The sequence below is a fragment of the Montipora capricornis genome, chromosome 7 (genome assembly GCF_036669925.1).
Source record: "Montipora capricornis isolate CH-2021 chromosome 7, ASM3666992v2, whole genome shotgun sequence".
Lineage (NCBI taxonomy): Eukaryota > Metazoa > Cnidaria > Anthozoa > Scleractinia > Acroporidae > Montipora > Montipora capricornis.
In genome coordinates, this window is record NC_090889.1 from 3,173,602 (window position 1) to 3,178,601 (window position 5,000).

General features: G+C 42.9%; 6 non-coding genes across 6 annotated transcripts; all 6 read left to right on the top strand.

Moving 5' to 3' along the window:
• The first annotated feature begins 961 nt into the window (after positions 1-961).
• Positions 962-1,033, top strand: Trnae-uuc (transfer RNA glutamic acid (anticodon UUC)). Its single transcript has one exon. It is a non-coding gene; the product is annotated as a tRNA-Glu (tRNA).
• A 78-nt stretch (positions 1,034-1,111) lies between these two features.
• Trnav-aac (transfer RNA valine (anticodon AAC)) lies at positions 1,112-1,184 on the top strand. Its single transcript has one exon. It is a non-coding gene; the product is annotated as a tRNA-Val (tRNA).
• A 1,561-nt stretch (positions 1,185-2,745) lies between these two features.
• Positions 2,746-2,817, top strand: Trnae-uuc (transfer RNA glutamic acid (anticodon UUC)). The gene has a single exon. It is a non-coding gene; the product is annotated as a tRNA-Glu (tRNA).
• Positions 2,818-2,895: 78 nt separating this feature from the next.
• On the top strand, positions 2,896-2,968 carry Trnav-aac (transfer RNA valine (anticodon AAC)). Its single transcript has one exon. It is a non-coding gene; the product is annotated as a tRNA-Val (tRNA).
• A 1,561-nt stretch (positions 2,969-4,529) lies between these two features.
• On the top strand, positions 4,530-4,601 carry Trnae-uuc (transfer RNA glutamic acid (anticodon UUC)). The gene has a single exon. It is a non-coding gene; the product is annotated as a tRNA-Glu (tRNA).
• A 78-nt stretch (positions 4,602-4,679) lies between these two features.
• Positions 4,680-4,752, top strand: Trnav-aac (transfer RNA valine (anticodon AAC)). Its single transcript has one exon. It is a non-coding gene; the product is annotated as a tRNA-Val (tRNA).
• The last annotated feature ends 248 nt before the right edge of the window (positions 4,753-5,000 follow it).

The following is a 5,000-nucleotide window of genomic DNA, read 5'->3' on the forward strand; positions in this document are numbered from 1 at the left end:
TGGTTCACTGATTAAAAACGAAAGTGTTGCGATAATGAAGAAGACAATGTACTTAAAGATTACCCTATCAGGAATGCTGAAACATTTGTTACCAATGGAAGAAAAAATGATAGAGATCGAAGACGCAAATACTCGACTGTGTCTTAAAGTGTGCATCTTTGATCTCAGCAGAAATCTTTGGTTTCTGCGTGTTTATGAACTCTTGACCTTTGAGCCAAACTGAAACGAAGAAGTCACCAGACAAAGTCAAACAAAGCTTTATTTTGAGTCCGGCTAGAAAACCAAGCAGTGCTGTTTAAAAGCCAATCAGGTGGTTTCCATAGTGTAGTGGTTACACCCAGAAGGTGGTCAGTTCAAACCTGACTGGAAAAACATCTGTTTTGATGGCCAGTTACCACAGGCCAAACAAGGGTAATGAAATATCCATATTCCAGAAAATGATACTGTGCTTTGCAGAGCGTTCAAAAGGGTAGGTGAGTATGGGTGCCCTGTTGATCAGCCAAGTGCAATCACAACATCTTGTCCGTTCAAGTCTTCTTGGATAAGGACTATAAACCGTAGATTCCATCTCACCCATATCTTCTATGTTCATAAGTTCCGTGTGGGACGTTAAAGAACCCACACACTACATTGGAGAAGAGTAGGGGGTGAAGTGCCCGGTGTTGTAGCTGTCCTCATCCCTCCAGCAGAAGTGGCTAAAGACTTGTTTCCATATCTCAGAGTGCCCTTGGACGTGACGTGCCTGGGAATGAAATTAAATCACTGGAATCGGAATGCTAACAGTTAAGCCTAAATATTGTTTTAGTTCTAATTAGGCTTAAGGCTGCATTTCTAAGGGGTTTGGAGCCTCATTTGGACAATTCTTTAGATGCTCCAGATCGGTTACTCGATGGTTTCTCTGCGGCAATAAATTACTTGCGACATCAAACCACAAGCAACCTCGCAAAAACCAAGCGCGCAATCCCACATGGTCTAGTGGTTAGGATCCGGCGCTTTCACCGCCGTGGCCCGGGTTCGATTCCCGGTGTGGGAACGACGCCAACATTTTCCTCTTGGCTTGTCCGGTGTAAAGGGTAAGTCATGCGTATTTTATTCTATAACGAAAAGTGTGGTTTCTGTGGTGTAGTGGTTATCACATCCGCCTAACACGCGGAAGGTCGCCAGTTCAAGCCTGGCCGGAAACATCACCACTTTTGGTTGCACAGAAAACGAAATAGTTGCACATGGATTAGGATTCCTCAAAGACATATCAACTGCGATGTGACTCAGTAAACTTGAAAATTGCAATGTCATCAAGGACTACAATGTTAATTTTGGAGAAGAGTGTCATTGGGAGTTACGATGTCCACATGAGTATTTGCCAGAGCAGGGGGCGAGAGGGAGGGTCCATCGGTTCTTCCAAACACAACCACCTCGGAAATACACCTGCCTTGAAAATAAAACATATCATGAGGTAAAGCCAACCTAGAAGGGAAGGTTCGATAAGATACGAGTTCGCTGACAGCAGGTATCATGGTAGTGACAAATTGACTTCAAAAGGCGAAAGAACTTGTTAAACTTACATAAATCTTTAATTCTAAGCCTCTTAGCAAGAAAGCTGAGCTCATTGTTAGGCATCAAAAAGTGATAAATTCTTTGCTTGGCAAAGGCCCAAATGACTGTTCTTGGTAAAATGTCGCATTTTTAAATCATGGTTACTCAGAGATCGACTGCTATATGACGTTCAAATTTTTAGAGATAACTCCTTGTGCCCACGCATTTTCAATATTTAGTAACTTATTCTTGGTTCACTGATTAAAAACGAAAGTGTTGCGATAATGAAGAAGACAATGTACTTAAAGATTACCCTATCAGGAATGCTGAAACATTTGTTACCAATGGGAAGAAAAAATGATAGAGATCGAAGACGCAAATACTCGACTGTGTCTTAAAGTGTGCATCTTTGATCTCAGCAGAAATCTTTGGTTTCTGCGTGTTTATGAACTCTTGACCTTTGAGCCAAACTGAAACGAAGAAGTCACCAGACAAAGTCAAACAAAGCTTTATTTTGAGTCCGGCTAGAAAACCAAGCAGTGCTGTTTAAAAGCCAATCAGGTGGTTTCCATAGTGTAGTGGTTACACCCAGAAGGTGGTCAGTTCAAACCTGACTGGAAATACATCTGTTTTGATGGCCAGTTACCAAAGGCCAAAAAAGGGTAATGAAATATCCATATTCCAGAAAATGATACTGTGCTTTGCAGAGCGTTCAAAAGGGTAGGTGAGTATGGGTGCCCTGTTGATCAGCCAAGTGCAATCACAACATCTTGTCCGTTCAAGTCTTCTTGGATAAGGACTATAAACCGTAGATTTCATCTCACCCATATCTTCTATGTTCATAAGTTCCGTGTGGGACGTTAAAGAACCCACACACTACATTGGAGAAGAGTAGGGGGTGAAGTGCCCGGTGTTGTAGCTGTCCTCATCCCTCCAGCAGAAGTGGCTAAAGACTTGTTTCCATATCTCAGAGTGCCCTTGGACGTGACGTGCCTGGGAATGAAATTAAATCACTGGAATCGGAATGCTAACAGTTAAGCCTAAATATTGTTTTAGGTCTAATTAGGCCTAAGGCTGCATTTCTAAGGGGTTTGGAGCCTCATTTGGACAATTCTTTAGATTCTCCAGATCGGTTACTCGATGGTTTCTCTGCAACAATAAATTACTTGCGACATGAAACCACAAGCAACCTCGCAAAAACCAAGCGCGCAATCCCACATGGTCTAGTGGTTAGGATTCGGCGCTTTCACCGCCGTGGCCCGGGTTCGATTCCCGGTGTGGGAACGACGCCAACATTTTCCTCTTGGCTTGTCCGGTGTAAAGGGTAAGTCATGCGTATTTTATTCTATAACGAAAAGTGTGGTTTCTGTGGTGTAGTGGTTATCACATCCGCCTAACACGCGGAAGGTCGCCAGTTCAAGCCTGGCCGGAAACATCATCCCTTTTGGTTGCACAGAACACGAAATAGTTGCAGATGGATTAGGATTCCTCAAAGACATATCAACTGCGATGTGACTCAGTAAACTTGAAAATTGCAATGTCATCAAGGACTACAATGTTAATTTTGGAGAAGAGTGTCATTGGGAGTTACGATGTCCACATGAGTATTTGCCAGAGCAGGGGGCGAGAGGGAGGGTCCATCGGTTCTTCCAAACACAACCACCTCGGAAATACACCTGCCTTGAAAATAAAACATATCATGAGGTAAGACCAACCTAGAAGGGAAGTTTCGATAAGATACGAGTTCGCTGACAGCAGGTATCATGGTAGTGACAAATTGACTTCAAAAGGCGAAAGAACTTGTTAAACTTACATAAATCTTTAATTCTAAGCCTCTTAGCAAGAAAGCTGAGCTCATTGTTAGGCATCAAAAAGTGATAAATTCTTTGCTTGGCAAAGGCCCAAATGACTGTTCTTGGTAAAATGTCGCATTTTTAAATCATGGTTACTCAGAGATCGACTGCTATATGACGTTCAAATTTTTAGAGATAACTCCTTGTGCCCACGCATTTTCAATATTTAGTAACTTATTCTTGGTTCACTGATTAAAAACGAAAGTGTTGCGATAATGAAGAAGACAATGTACTTAAAGATTACCCTATCAGGAATGCTGAAACATTTGTTACCAATGGGAAGAAAAAATGATAGAGATCGAAGACGCAAATACTCGACTGTGTCTTAAAGTGTGCATCTTTGATCTCAGCAGAAATCTTTGGTTTCTGCGTGTTTATGAACTCTTGACTTTTGAGCCAAACTGAAAAGAAGAAGTCACCAGACAAAGTCAAACCAAGCTTTATTTTGAGTCCGGCTAAAAAACCAAGCAGTGCTGTTTAAAAGCCAATCAGGTGGTTTCCATAGTGTAGTGGTTACACCCAGAAGGTCGTCAGTTCAAACCTGACTGGAAATACATCTGTTTTGATGGCCAGTTACCAAAGGCCAAACAAGGGTAATGAAATATCCATATTCCAGAAAATGATACTGTGCTTTGCAGAGCGTTCAAAAGGGTAGGTGAGTATGGGTTCCCTGTTGATCAGCCAAGTGCAATCACAACATCTTGTCCGTTCAAGTCTTCTTGGATAAGGACTATAAACTGTAGATTCCATCTCACCCATATCTTCTATGTTCATAAGTTCCGTGTGGGACGTTAAAGAACCCACACACTACATTGGAGAAGAGTAGGGGGTGAAGTGCCCGGTGTTGTAGCTGTCCTCATCCCTCTAGCAGAAGTGGCTAAAGACTTGTTTCCATATCTCAGAGTGCCCTTGGACGTGACGTGCCTGGGAATGAAATTAAATCACTGGAATCGGAATGCTAACAGTTAAGCCTAAATATTGTTTTAGGTCTAATTAGGTCTAAGGCTGCATTTCTAAGGGGTTTGGAGCCTCATTTGGACAATTCTTTAGATGCTCCAGATCGGTTACTCGATGGTTTCTCTGCGGCAATAAATTACTTGCGACATCAAACGACAAGCAACCTCGCAAAAACCAAGCGCGCAATCCCACATGGTCTAGTGGTTAGGATCCGGCGCTTTCACCGCCGTGGCCCGGGTTCGATTCCCGGTGTGGGAACGACGCCAACATTTTCCTCTTGGCTTGTCCGGTGTAAAGGGTAAGTCATGCGTATTTTATTCTATAACGAAAAGTGTGGTTTCTGTGGTGTAGTGGTTATCACATCCGCCTAACACGCGGAAGGTCGCCAGTTCAAGCCTGGCCGGAAACATCACCACTTTTGGTTGCACAGAAAACGAAATAGTTGCACATGGATTAGGATTCCTCAAAGACATATCAACTGCGATGTGACTCAGTAAACTTGAAAATTGCAATGTCATCAAGGACTACAATGTTAATTTTGGAGAAGAGTGTCATTGGGAGTTACGATGTCCACATGAGTATTTGCCAGAGCAGGGGGCGAGAGGGAGGGTCCATCGGTTCTTCCAAACACAACCACCTCGGAAATACACCTGCCTT